Source organism: Schistocerca gregaria, chromosome 11, assembly GCF_023897955.1.
Source record: "Schistocerca gregaria isolate iqSchGreg1 chromosome 11, iqSchGreg1.2, whole genome shotgun sequence".
NCBI lineage: Eukaryota > Metazoa > Arthropoda > Insecta > Orthoptera > Acrididae > Schistocerca > Schistocerca gregaria.
The window spans coordinates 14977170-14990630 of record NC_064930.1 but is presented as its reverse complement, the minus strand read 5'-3'; the positions used below and the strand labels follow the sequence as shown (position 1 = coordinate 14990630).

Here is a 13461-nt window from a genome sequence, read left to right as displayed (position 1 = left end):
TCTGAAGAAGAGAGATTTCTTAACATCAAGTATAGATTTAAGTGTCAGGAAGCCGTTTCTCAAAGTATTTCTATAGAATATAGCCATGTATGGAAGTGAAACATGGACGACAAATAGTATGGGGAAGAAGAGAATAGAAGCTTTCGAAATGTGGTACTACAGAAGAATGCTGAAGATTAGATGGGTAGATAACCAACTAATGAGGAGATACTGAATAGAATTGGAGAGGAATTTGTGGCGCAACTTCATTAGAAGAAGGGATCGGTTGGTAGGACATGTTCTGAGGCATCAGGGGTTCACCAATTTAGTATTGGAGGGCAGCGTGCAGGGTAAAAATCGTAGAGGGAGACCAAGAGATGAATACACTAAGCAGATTCAGAAGGATGTAGGTTGCAGTAGGTACTCGCAGACGAAGAAGCCTGCACAGGATAGAGTAGCATGGAGAGGTGCATCAAACCAGTCTCAGGACTGAAGACCGCAACAACAACATTACCTAACAACGGCACAACAGCCACATTGCAAACGTAGGTAGATTTGGTAATAGTACAGGCGACAAATCGGTAATTTCTGAAATAAAATGTACCATTATTGCGAATATCTCGCCAGAGACTGGAAAATTCTCATGTGACTTCCGCATACGAAGAGGATAAGAGAACGGTCTTGCAAGATTACAGACCAATAGCCTTAGCACGAGTCTACAGCAGATTTCTGGAACATTTTCTCAGTTCTAATTCAGTAGATATTCTTGAAACAGTAAAAGCTTATGTCAAGAAATCAACAAGGATTTACAAGGCACAGTTCGTTTGAAACTCAGCTTTGCCATTTTCTCACGTGATATCTCGCTAACCGTGGATGGAGGGCATTGAGCCGATTTCATATTCCTAGATTTCCTAAAGCATGTTACAGGGTGCCCGACTGTCGACTATTAACGGAGATACGAGCAAACGGCATAGGCCCCCAGATATATGGGAGGGTCGGAGTATTCTGAAGTAAAAGAACCCAGTACATTGTCCTTGGCGGCGAGTATTCATCAGCGACAAAGCTATCGTAAGGAGCGCCCCAGGACAGTGTGATATTGTCGCTATTACTTTCTGTATACCTAAATGATCTGCCATACAGCGTGAGCAGCAGTCATGGATTTGCATAAAGGAAGGCAACGTTCTGATAATTAAGATATTTCATTGGTCTACCACTTTTAGAGTAATATTACCGTGTTGTTTTGCTAATTTGGAGGGTAATTATTACTAATAACGAGCAGTTTCTACTTCTTTTCACTTTCACGAGTACTAATTTCGCACTAAAGGTGATTAAGAAACTGGTGTAATTTGCCCTATACTAATTGCAACGACCCCTCCTCCCTTGTATGTGACAACTGAAGAGCGATCACAGTCCTTAATGCAAGCCATAAAATTATATCTCAGTGATCTCAGTAGTGGGAGGACTTCTAGTAGGCTATCAGTGAGGTTTTGGATGGAATGGTTCAACTGCAGATCAGCTTTCTGCGCCCAGACTCGTAACATGCTAAGAGTGGGGACATGACGTGGACACGGTTTTAGTCGCCTTAAGGTGAAGCTTATGAAAACATTCGTAGGGCTACAGACACCAGCGTCTTGAAACAGTTCCCGTTCCTAAGAAGCCGAATACGGCCGGTGCAGATGTGTTCAGAGGAAATCTGCTGCAGTGTACAGATTGGTACAGAAATATCAGAGCCCAGGATCGAATCCACCTGGCGGATTAACGACGTGGGCTGGCGTGCCGACCAGTCTGTATGTGGTTTTTAGGCGGTTTTCCACATCTCACTAGGTGATTACCTTACCCACATCCCGCCTGAGTTACGCGACTCACAGACATATGAACACATTCACACTCTCTCATGGTCTCCATTAGACGCAGACTGATTCCATCCCCCGGGGTACAGGATGGCGGCAGGAAAGGCACCTGCCCACCCCTCCAGTTAACCTTGCCACATTCGTTGTAATCACGCTGTCCCTGCAGAACTTTGGGACAGTTCACAGGCGAAAGAAGAAGAATAATAAGTTTCAGTATTACTTTCCCAAGAGCAGCAGCGGTGATTCTTTCTCAAACGCCACAGTATTCACGTCCCCCCCCCCCCCCCCCCCCCCGCCGCAATCAACAGCAGCTCGCTACAACTATCATTAGCAACTGCCCATGTCGTGACGTGAATGCTGCAGACTTCAGGAGCGCTGGCGCCAGTGAATTCACCGTCTGCTCCTCCAGTTGAACGTGCACAACTAAATTCTGTAGAACACTGAAGTGCCCAACATAGCGTGGTGCTGTGGGACCAATCGTACCAAGCAGAACACTGCCTTCTTCTTGCTCCAGTGATTCCCAACTGCTGCCCACCAGTTTCACACACCTAGCTAACACGTCTGTAAGGGATGATATATCGTACCAGAAGCCTATTAATGTGCACACTGGAGTGCTAGAAACAGACTCCATCCGGATGTCAACCCACAACATGTTGACCTCACTCCAAAACTGCCTCTAATATCATCCAATGAAACGCAAGATCCGTCGAGGCAAACTGAGGTAGCGTTCACCATTTTCTACCTGAAACCCAAGTAGGCAATTGTGCAGTCGCCGAAACTCGGTTACAAGCGAATGAATCGTTCGTACTCCTGCACTACCCTGTCATTAGAGAAGATAGAGATCATGGCTACGGCAGTGAAGCGCTGTTGATAAAACAAGATATCGGCTATTCCGTTGCAAATACTAGCACTCAACATGACAGGCTGCAAATGGAGATTATCAGGATCAAGGACTACCATCTCAGCATACATCTAAAGACAGACTTTCCTAACAATTATTAACAATAATCACTGCTTCCGACGAAAACCTCTTCTGCTACTAGGTGCCTTTAATGGCGACCATTCAGTGTGGGGCTGCATAGATGCCAAGGCAATGAGAGGAATGCTACTGGATGTATTAGACTCGGAAAACCATACAGTACTAAATTGTGGCTCACCCACACGATTGGTCCCACCAAATGAAGCCGTGACGGCAGTGGCCTTGAGGATAACACCACAGAAGTGATGTCGGATACTAAGGTTCGAATTACTTGCCAATTCAGATTATAATAGACGCACAACCTAGGGAGATTGTCAGTCACGCAGTCAACCGGAAATGGAACAAAAACGAGGAACTGGAATCTTTCACCCCGTGGGTTTGCTTCGCGGTGTAGGGGGCTTTGACAGGGTTCGCACACCTCCTCCCATCGGGAATTCGAGTCCAGTCTGTGGCATGGGTGTGTGTATTGACCTTAGCGTAAGTTATATTAAGTAGTGTGTAAGCCTAGGGACTGATGATCTCGGCAGTCTGGTCCCATAGAAACTTACCAAAAATTTCCAAATTTTTGGAATCGATAATTGAAACTGGGAATTACGAAAGAGAGTATGAGGTCCTGGTATAGCTTTTCAATCAAGCAGTACCTAAAGAAGACCATATGCAGACTACTTATCGGCTGTGGGATTCAGAATTTGATACAGTCCTCAAGAACTTCCATTGAGAAACAGCAGCTGTGGCTAAGAAAATATTCAAGCACAGAAAACGAAAATCGTGACACAATTTCTGCACAGCAGTCTGTAAAGATACCCCATTAACCAAGATCTTGAATGTAATACTAAATGTCGAAACCGGTCTGACCATGAGCATGCAACATCTCTCTCATCCGATGATCATTCAAGATAGTTCTCATGTATGACAGCTGCGCCTGACGTAACAGACAAGGAAGACGGGGCTGAATGTGAAGAGGACAACAGCGTCGTTACACAGCCCTTTTCGCTCGAAGATCTCCAGGTCGTGCCCTCCCGAAGCAAGGGTGCTGCACCTGACCCAGATTATGTTTACTATCAAATACTACGACATCCCACACCAAGGGTAACTGCTGCTGCTCAGCATTTACAATAAAGTACGGACACAAAAGATTAAAATTGACGAGATAAAATCTTGCGGTGTCGTCCCTATCCCTAAATCGGGAAAAAGGTAAGGTAACAATAGTCGTATTGGCCTTTCACCTTACTATAACTGAGCCGTGTGCGGCCAACACCCACTCAAAGGAAGGCCTCGACACTTGTTGGTAACGTCACGTCAGCTAGGCACGGCGAACGCCAGGTCTGTTGCAGGCAGAAACGCCCGGGGGTGCTTATCACTATAAATCTCTTATTTTTGGACAAACTGTTTGGTATTGCTCTCCATTCTGCAATTTTATTTAGATGAAAGAGTTTCTTACTATTGTGAAGCTACAAATGAAGATCATAGTTCTGTATTGCTAATCCTGTCAAAACAAACATAGGTCAATATGAGGAGATGCTTTGCCCCATTGCAAGCTTCGGAAATTTTGCATTCAAGTAACTGTATTTAATTGATCTATTTTGCTATCGAAACTTGCCCCAACCCCCTTACAATTAACTCCTTTCTTTTATTTATTTATTTATTTTCGTTTGACATCGTCACTGGAAAGTGAACTACTTTACAACTGTAAATGTCCAACTGTTGCCAGTCGTTAGATTACAGTCGTTTTCAACGAAAGGAATTTTAAAAAGGAAAGAAAATAGATTCGTACATCGAAAAGACTGCTGAGCTTAAACTCTTTTAAACATGCCCATTAGAAAAGATAAATATTCCCCTCTTCCAACTGAAAGGAGAAACTTTATAAGATAAAAAAAAAACTTTATTTGATAAAACAAGTACCTCTCTTTTGCCTCTTCTTGTGTCCCCCACCCCCTCCCTCAACGTGTACAATCGCAAGATATTTCATTAACATTCAGTGCTCCTCACTTTATAGTCAACCAAGATGTTAGGTTGGCAAGAGAGCGAAGACCGTTTCACAAAAGGAGACCAAAATGCACGCGTTTTAGCTCACTAAGGCTGGAGTGAGGTCTGGAACAGGACAAGGAAACCAGAATTTAGAAAAACGGAAGTAGCTGGTGGAATACATAACTTAAAATCCATTAATGATGAACGTCGCTCTAAACGGTACATGATTCACAGTATCAATGGTAACTGAATATGGGGCCTTGCTAGGTCGTAGCAAATCACGTAGCTGAAGGCTATGCTAAACTGTCGTCTCAGCAGATGAGAGCATATGTAGACAGTGAACCATCGCTAGCAAAGTCGGCTGTACAACGGGGGCGAGTGCTAGGGAGTCTCTCTAGACTAGACCTGCCGTGTGGCGGCGCTCGGTCTGCAATCACTGATAGTGGCGACACGTGGGTCCGACGTATACTAACGGACCGCGGCCGATTTAAAGGCTACCACCCAGCGAGCGTGCTGTCTGGCGGTGACACCAAATTCCTCCCCCGAAAATCAGCGTACTGTTGCGGTATAAGGCTTCCGCCCGGCGTGGGGAGGACCCCATGTTGATGTATGCGACGAGGTGGGGAGCCTAACAACAGGCGAGGCTGTGCCACCCGCACCCTGCCATTCGGACCACGGGGAGCTAGGAAAAGCCTGAAAACCTGCTCCAGGGTGCACGCCAACATGCGCCCGTAGAGAGACAGGAGGGGCCGAAGGGTCGACCTCCATCGAGCCGATATATGGTCCGGAGCGGGCAAGAGTTCCATGTCGGAGGACAACTGGTCACGGGAAGCGATCGGTGGCGCGTGACCCAGGGAGCCGCCCGGCGTTTGCAGCGACGCGTCCACTGCGGGCGTCGCCGGCGGGAGAACAGGCGGCGGCGGCGGTGGCGGCGGTGCGTCGCCATGGGGCAAAATGGAAGGCAGCGTCGGTAACACCTGGGGCTGAGGAGAGCCAATAGATTGGTTCCCGGGCGCTGAGCGGACGGCACCGTCGCTGAAAGCAGACGGCGAGCGGCAGATCCCGTGCGACGACAGAGGCGCAGCTGGTTGAGATGCCGGCGCACCTCACCAGAGGCCCCCAAAACCAGATACGTAGCGCGTCCGAGGCAGTGAATAATGCGCCCTTCGAGCCAACGCCGTGAACGTCGGTAGTGGCGGTGGTAGACAACGTCGCCTGGAGCAAAAGCAGGTGTGTACCGCTGCACAGGAACCTGATGCGGTGGATGTAGCAAAGACATCAAGGTTCGATGATCCCGACCGTGGAGCAACTGAGCCCGCGAGCGACCATCTCGGTGCTGAGAGCGATACGAGGACAAAAAGAGCAATAACGCGTCCTCCCGAGAATGCGACTCTTTTAACTTCAACATCTGTGACTTGAAAGTCCTGACCAATCGGTCAGAGGCACCGTTTGACTGTGGTGAAAACGGCGCGGACGTCAGATGTTGAATACCATTGGCCTTGAAGAATGACTGAAATTCTGCGGACATGAATTGTTGGCCATTGTCGGAAACAATAGCCGGTGGAAGACCTTCAGTGCAAAAAGATAGCAGATAATGCTTGGACGGTGGCAGATGACGTCGTGGAAGACATGCGGACAACAAAAGGAAAATTACTGAATGAATCTACCACAACCAACCATCGAGCATTCCAGAATGGACCAGCAAAATCGATGTGTAAGCGTTGGCAACGGGAAGTGGCTTTCGGCCATGCTAAAATTTCCGCGGTGGTGCTGATTGTTGTTCGGCACACACCATTCAAGAACAGCACATATTCGTAATCGCGGCATCCATTCCGAACCAAGTAAAGTGCTGACGAGCAAGCTGTTTCGTTCTCACTATACCCAATTACCTTGGTGGAGAAGCTGTAAAACAGAGCACTGTAATGAACGTGAGACCACGACGCTGGACTGATCATTATCAGAACGCAGCAGCGAAACACCTCGTCGAACATCAAGTCTCTCCTTGTAAGCAAAAAATCGGCGAATCTACGGGTCCCCGATCCATGACTTTGACAAGGGCCATTGCGTAGCAACAAAACGCACAACGGTAGCAAGGACAGGGTCGGCAGCTGTGACTGTAGCTACACGACGATTATCAATCGGAAACGATTCGACCAGATCATCGGTTCCGGCATCAATGAACATGCAAGCTAGTTTGGAGGAATCGAATGCCCTATCCTCAGCAACAGGCAAGCGGGACAACGCATCGGCGTTTCCGTGCTTAGCAGTGGACCTATACAAGATATCGTAGCGGTACTGCGAGAGGAAAATAGACCAGCGAATTAATTTCTGCGCTGTACGTGGAGGTACAGGCTTGGTCGGATGACAAAGCGATGTCAAAGGTTTGTGGTCTGCGATTATGGTAAAGTGACGACCATACAAGAAATCATGAAACTTTGTAACACCAAATACGAGGGCCAATGCTTCTTTCTCGATCTGTGAATAATTTATTTGCGCAGACGAGATCAATTTGGACGCAAAGGCAATAGGGCGATCGTGCGATCCGTGTTTGAGCTCAAGCACAGCACCGATCCCGAAATCCGATGCATCCACCATCAACAAAAGGGGCTTCTGGGGATCGAATGGCGTAAGGCAAGTATTGGCAAGCAACGCCGATTTCAACTGGTGAAAGACGCTTTCGCATTCCGTCGTCCAGACGAACGGAACACCTTTACGGCGTAAGCGATGAAGCGGAGCTGAAATGGAAGAGGCATGCGGCACATATCGGTGTAGATTTTTCCCAGCACACTCTGTAGCTGCTTCAAATTCTGCAGCGAAGGCAAGTCTTGTATGGTACGGAGGTGCTCGGGACTGGGATGTATGCCTTGGGCATTGAGTACATGGCAAGTCACAAGCAAAAAACACACATTTGTCCTTCCGTAAGTCAAGACCATTTTGTCGCAAGACCTGAAAGAATGTTCTGAGATTGGCCAAATGGTCTTCTTCCGTCTTTCCAGAGATCACAATATCGTCCAGATAATTTGCTGCAGTAGGGACCGACGCATAAACAATTTGTAGATATTGCTGAAACAATGCAGGGGCGGATGCACATCCGAATGGCAGTAGTTTGGATTGATACAAACCAAGATGCGTGTTAACCACCAAAACGTGCTGGGATACTTCGTCCACCGGTATTTGCCAGTACGCATCTGCAAGGTCCAACTTCGAAAAATATTTAGCCGGGCACAGTTTGTCAAAAAGTTGCAATCACTAGTTGTGCATTCACTGTTGCCTTGAAGTCTACACAAAATCTCAATTTTCTGGAAGGTTTTGGCAAGATTACTAAGAGTGATGCCCAGAGAGAAGCCTGCACAAGTTCAATTACACCTTGTGATTCCAAATCGTGTAATGTTTTTGCGACCTCATCACGTAATACGTGGAGGTCATTGCGCGCTCTGAAAAATTTCGGTTGTGTGTTTACTTTCAGTTCCAAATGTGCTTCATAGTTCTTTGCGCAACCAAGGCCCGGTGCAAAAATATCTGCAAATTCTTCACATAGATGAGAAACACTGTCGGAAGGCACAGTCTGGTTCACTGATAGGACCTGATTTACTATAAACAACTGAAATAAACCGAAACCAAACAAGTTCACTGCAGAAGAAGAACGAAGGACGTAAAATGACACAAGTTTTGTTAGTCCTTTGTACGTTGCAAGAAGGCTGCACTGTCCTAACACAGGGATACCTTGACCTGAATAACTAGTTAACATTTGCGGCACGCAACGGAGGTGTGCCCAACAGTTTGTAAGTGTCTTGATTGATCAGTGAAACTACAGCCCCGGTATCAAGCTGGAATTGTATCACTTTGCCTTTAATATCCAAGTCCACAAAAAGTTTATTGTCCTGCTGACAACAAGAGCGACTGTCTAGTGCAACGTGAACTGACACTGGTACATAATCACTTGCGACTTGACGGGAGTTCCGGCGATGTCGACGCAAACTATTTGTGGGACGCACACAGTCACTGTTAGAGAGAGTGGCGCTGCGCGGTGTGGAATGAACGACATGAATTTCCATGTGCGAAGTTTCGCGAGCCTTAGTATCCTTGGTTCGATTCCGATTTCGGCGTGAAGTAAAGGGCTTGGAATGGGTTTGAGCTTCCGATCTGAGATTTTTCTGGCAAACACTCTGAACATGTCCTTCTTTATTACAGTAAAAGCAAATAGCTTGGCGTGACGGGCAATTCTCACAATGTCTAGTAGCACATCGCGGACATGATTTGATCGCATTTGCTTGCCGGCGCGGAACACGTGGCTGAGAGCCTGGCGGCAGCGGCGCGGCCGGGCGCGAGGGCTGTTTACTGCTCCTTGTAGCTCGCTCGGCGGGCAGGTTAACCTGACACACGGCTGGCGAAGTTTAAAATGATTCCTGAGCAAAGGTAAGGGTGTCCTGCCGATCCAATATGTCCATCACTTGTTGAAGGGAGTGACTGACTAGTTTCAAAATCTGTTCCCTTATACGAACATCAGAAACGTTCTGTGCAATTGCATCACGTACCATAGTATCTGAATAAGGGAGTCCACAATGACACTCTAAAGCACAATCCCTAATAAGGCCTTGCATGATTGCAACCCACTCGCGATTAGTCTGAGCTGACGTACGTTTTGTACGAAAGAAGGTATACCGCTTCGCAACTACATTGACTGATTCTTTGAAATATGCATGTAATGCAGACAAAATTTATTCGTAGGACAGAGTTTCTACGTCGCGTCTGGGAAATAATTTGATTATCACACGGTACGTGTTCACCCCGACCGATGATAACAAAACAGGCTGCCGCTCGTTACCTTGAATTCTGTAGGAGGCGAGATGGAATCCAAATTGGCGTGACCACCCAGCTTTCCAGTGCAGCATCAAAAGGTCGAAAAGTGGGTGCAACAGCGTGTTGTGGTTGTGTTAGCGGTGGAGCGGCGGTTGCCGCATCGTTTTGCATCGCACGTTGACCCTGGACAAGCTGTCCAAGGGCATCCAGTAATGCCTGCGTCTGCTGATTCTGTAAGCGATAAAATTAGGACAGTACATCTGGAGATTGTGGCGAAGCCATTACACAAGTAAATCAGGGCAGTTTAGAGAAGAATGCGGTTTTGCCTCGTCGCCAATGTTGTGGTTGGCAAGAGAGCCAACACCGTGTTACTAGAGGAGCCCAAAAGGCACGCGTTTTAGCTCACGCAGGCTGATGTGAGGTCTGGAACAGGACAAGGAAATTAGAATTTAGAAAAACGGACGCACCTGTGGAATATTTAACTTTAATCCAATAATCATGAACGTCGCTCTAGACGGTATATGATTCACAATATCAATGGTAACTGAATATGGCGCCTTGCTAGGTCGTAGCAAATGACATAGCTGAGGGCTATGCTAAACTATCGTCTCGGCAAATTAGAGAGTATTTTGTCAGTGAACCATCGCTAGCAAAGTAGGCTGTACAACTGGGGCGAGTGCTAGGGAGTCTCTCTAGACTGGAGAGGTGGTGACACCACACAAGGTACCTAAAGAAGAGCACCAATCTGTTGACAGTTTCTTGTAAAAGCAACCCAGTACGAACGTAACTTCCTCAGATTTACAAATAAGGCAAATAAGCACGAATTCTGTTGCTGCTGGACCATGAAGTTGTTTTCGTATGTCAGTCCTTAACACAGGTGGAAATTTAAGTTCAGGAGTACACTATTTGTTAAGAAGTGTAATGAATTGCACAATTAATTGATTGCGGAAATCTCTCAGAACAATGTGTGTTGGTCAACTACCGCCAATAGTTTCACATTTTCCTGTGTCAGAGAGGACAACTATGCCATTATGAGTATGCCTGCACCAGACCTGGCGTTCGCCGTGCCTAGCTGACGTGACGTCACGAACAAGCGTCGAGCTTTCCTTCGAGTTGGTGTTGGTGCGGCTCGCATTGATGACGTTCATTGCTCGGCATCTTGTAGCAGCGATAGTTGCGTCTCGTTTTGTTAAGTGTCTTCACTGGCGCGACTATGTTTGCTGGCTTGCCTGCCCGTGAGTGGCAGCAGCGGCGCTTATCGATACGAGTGTTGTGGTACTATCTTTGGAGCGGCTGCTAGTGTTTCACGGTCGCGTAGTGTTAAGGGGCAGTGGCAAACGGACATCAGGTCGGTTGGGGGCGCAGCTGCGAACAGGTCCGTGCAGTACGAGGGCAAGCCGGGGCCGCTGCCGGATGGAGGAGGGGCTGCCGCCAGAGCGACGACTTCGCTGCACACTTCAGCTGTGGTAAAGTAAATTCTTTTTTTTTTAAGCAAATTTGTTTTAAAGCAGGGTATTGTTTATAATTAGGCCTTCAGCTGTGTTACAGTTTGTAATAAAACGAAGCATTTATCTCAATATGTGCTATTTTGAATTGCTCTTGTGTATTCTAATTCAGGCTTCCAGCCGTTTCTTGTTTGAGGTTATCGTTGGTGGCCTTCGGCCCTAAAAATTGTGGAACTTTTTATTGATAAGGGCTTCAGCAGTCAACTGTGTTTTTTCTAGAGATTGTTTTAAAATTTTAATTTCTTTACCTAAAGTTTACGTATTTGTTGTGTAACCGAGAGTAACTGATTACGGCCCCATCCACAATCGTAACCTTATCCTGCCCCAGCCTGAGAAACGAGCTCTCAATCATGTCCAGTGAAGGCAATGGAAAGCAGTATTCATCAAATGGTTCAAATGGCTCTGAGCACTATGGGACTGAACATCTGAGGTCATCAGTCCCCTAGAACACAGAACTAATTAAACCTAACTAACCTAAGGACATCACACACATCCATGCCCGAGGGAGGATCCGAACCTGCGGCCGTAGCGGTCGCGCGGTTCGAAACTGATGCGCCTACAACCACTCGGTCACAGCGGCCGGAAAAGAAGTAACAAGGGGCGCTTGGAACAGTGGTGTGAAAACAAGGAACTGTTACCACGAGAACACCCTTGGTTTAGATAAGGAATAGGAACGACTGAAACCCTTTGACAGTTATTTACTAGCATACAGCTAAATTTCTCTCGGAATAATAAGCAAAACCAGGATAAAGCTATTCTATTTGGGGAGCAAAATAACTGAAGATGGTCGAAGTAGAGAGGATATAAAATATAGACTGGCAATGGCAAGGAAAGCGTTTCTGAAGAAGAGAAATTTGTTAACATCGAGTATAGATTTAAGTGTCAGGAAGTCATTTCTGAAAGTATTTGTATGGAGAGTAGCCATGTATGGTTCAAATGGCTCTGAGCACTATGGGACTTAACAGCTGTGGTCATCAGTCCCCTAGAACTTAGAACTACTTAAACCTAACTAACCTAAGGACATCACACACATCCATGCCCGAGGCAGGATTCGAACCTGCGACCGTAGCAGTCGCACGGTTCCGGACTGCGCGCCTAGAACCGCGAGACCACCGCGGCCGGCTGCCATGTATGGAAGTGAAACATGGACAATAAATAGTTTGGACAAGAAGAGAATAGAAGCTTTCGAAATGTGGTGCTACAGAAGAATGCTGAAGATTGGATGGGTACATCACATAACTAATGAGGAAGTATTGAATAATATTGGGGAGAAGAGAAATTTGTGGCACAACTTGGCCAAAAGAAGAGATCGGTTGGTAGGACATGTGCTGAGGCATCAAGGGATCACCAGTTTAGTATTGGAGGGCAGTGTGGAGGGTAAAAATCGTAGAGGGAGACCAAGAGATGAATACACTAAGCAGATTCAGAAGGATGTAGGTTGCAGTAGGTACTGGGAGATGAAGAAGCTTGCACAGGATAGAGTAGCATGGAGAGCTGCATCAAACCAGTCTCAGGACTGAAGACCACAACAACAACAACAACACGCACACTCCACGACTATGACGGCGAGGCTGACTGCTGTTTTTTGAAGCTGGTTGTTCTGGGACTGACAAGGGCAATGGACGTGGGAATCTTAATTAAAGGCAGTCGCTATGCACTAGTTCATACCACGATTCCAGGAATACCATGATATAATAACACACAAACATCAAGAAACTTAATGACAGATATAACACGTCTGAAATTTAATCGTTGGGGTTCAAAGAACACGACTATCGGCTGAAACTAAGCTCCACCCATCCCTCTATGTCTATGTGGAGAGGAAGAATATCCAAACAATTTATTTTTACAATGTCCTCGGATCGAGTATGACATAAACGTGCAGGCAAGTAATCTTCGGGCACTAGGTCATCGGTTCACAAGCAGCCTCCAAACTTTCTTAGGATGCAACCACGTATAGGCTGTTTCCCAAGTTCGTCAACGGTGCCAACATCAGGCTCCCGGCACTGCTAGCCTAATACTCCTGGTACTTCGAATTCCAGAGGTAGACCAAAGCTCAATTACCTCATTATATCCCCACTTGCTACTCCGCCGGATATGCAGGGCTCGGAGTCTAAATATGTGTCACCATGTACGTCCTAAGAGTACATGCCTGAATGCTGGTATATTTATACATGTGGCTCTAATACAGAACTCTGGTTCTTGTAAACTGTCTTTCTCATTAATGTAGATGGTACGTACAGAACAGCAGAAATATGCAGTTCTCTGTACACAGTATTTGAAATAGTGCTGACAGGACATACAAACGACATATTATTGTTAATTTCCACATGTAGTCATTAATGTGGACTGAACTGAGAAAATCTCAAATGTGTACCAA

General features: G+C 46.5%; 1 protein-coding gene across 1 annotated transcript in view; it reads left to right on the top strand.

Moving 5' to 3' along the window:
• LOC126295394 (uncharacterized) overlaps positions 1-13461 on the top strand; it is a 766077-nt gene that overhangs the window by 407497 nt on the left and 345119 nt on the right. The window lies entirely within an intron of this gene.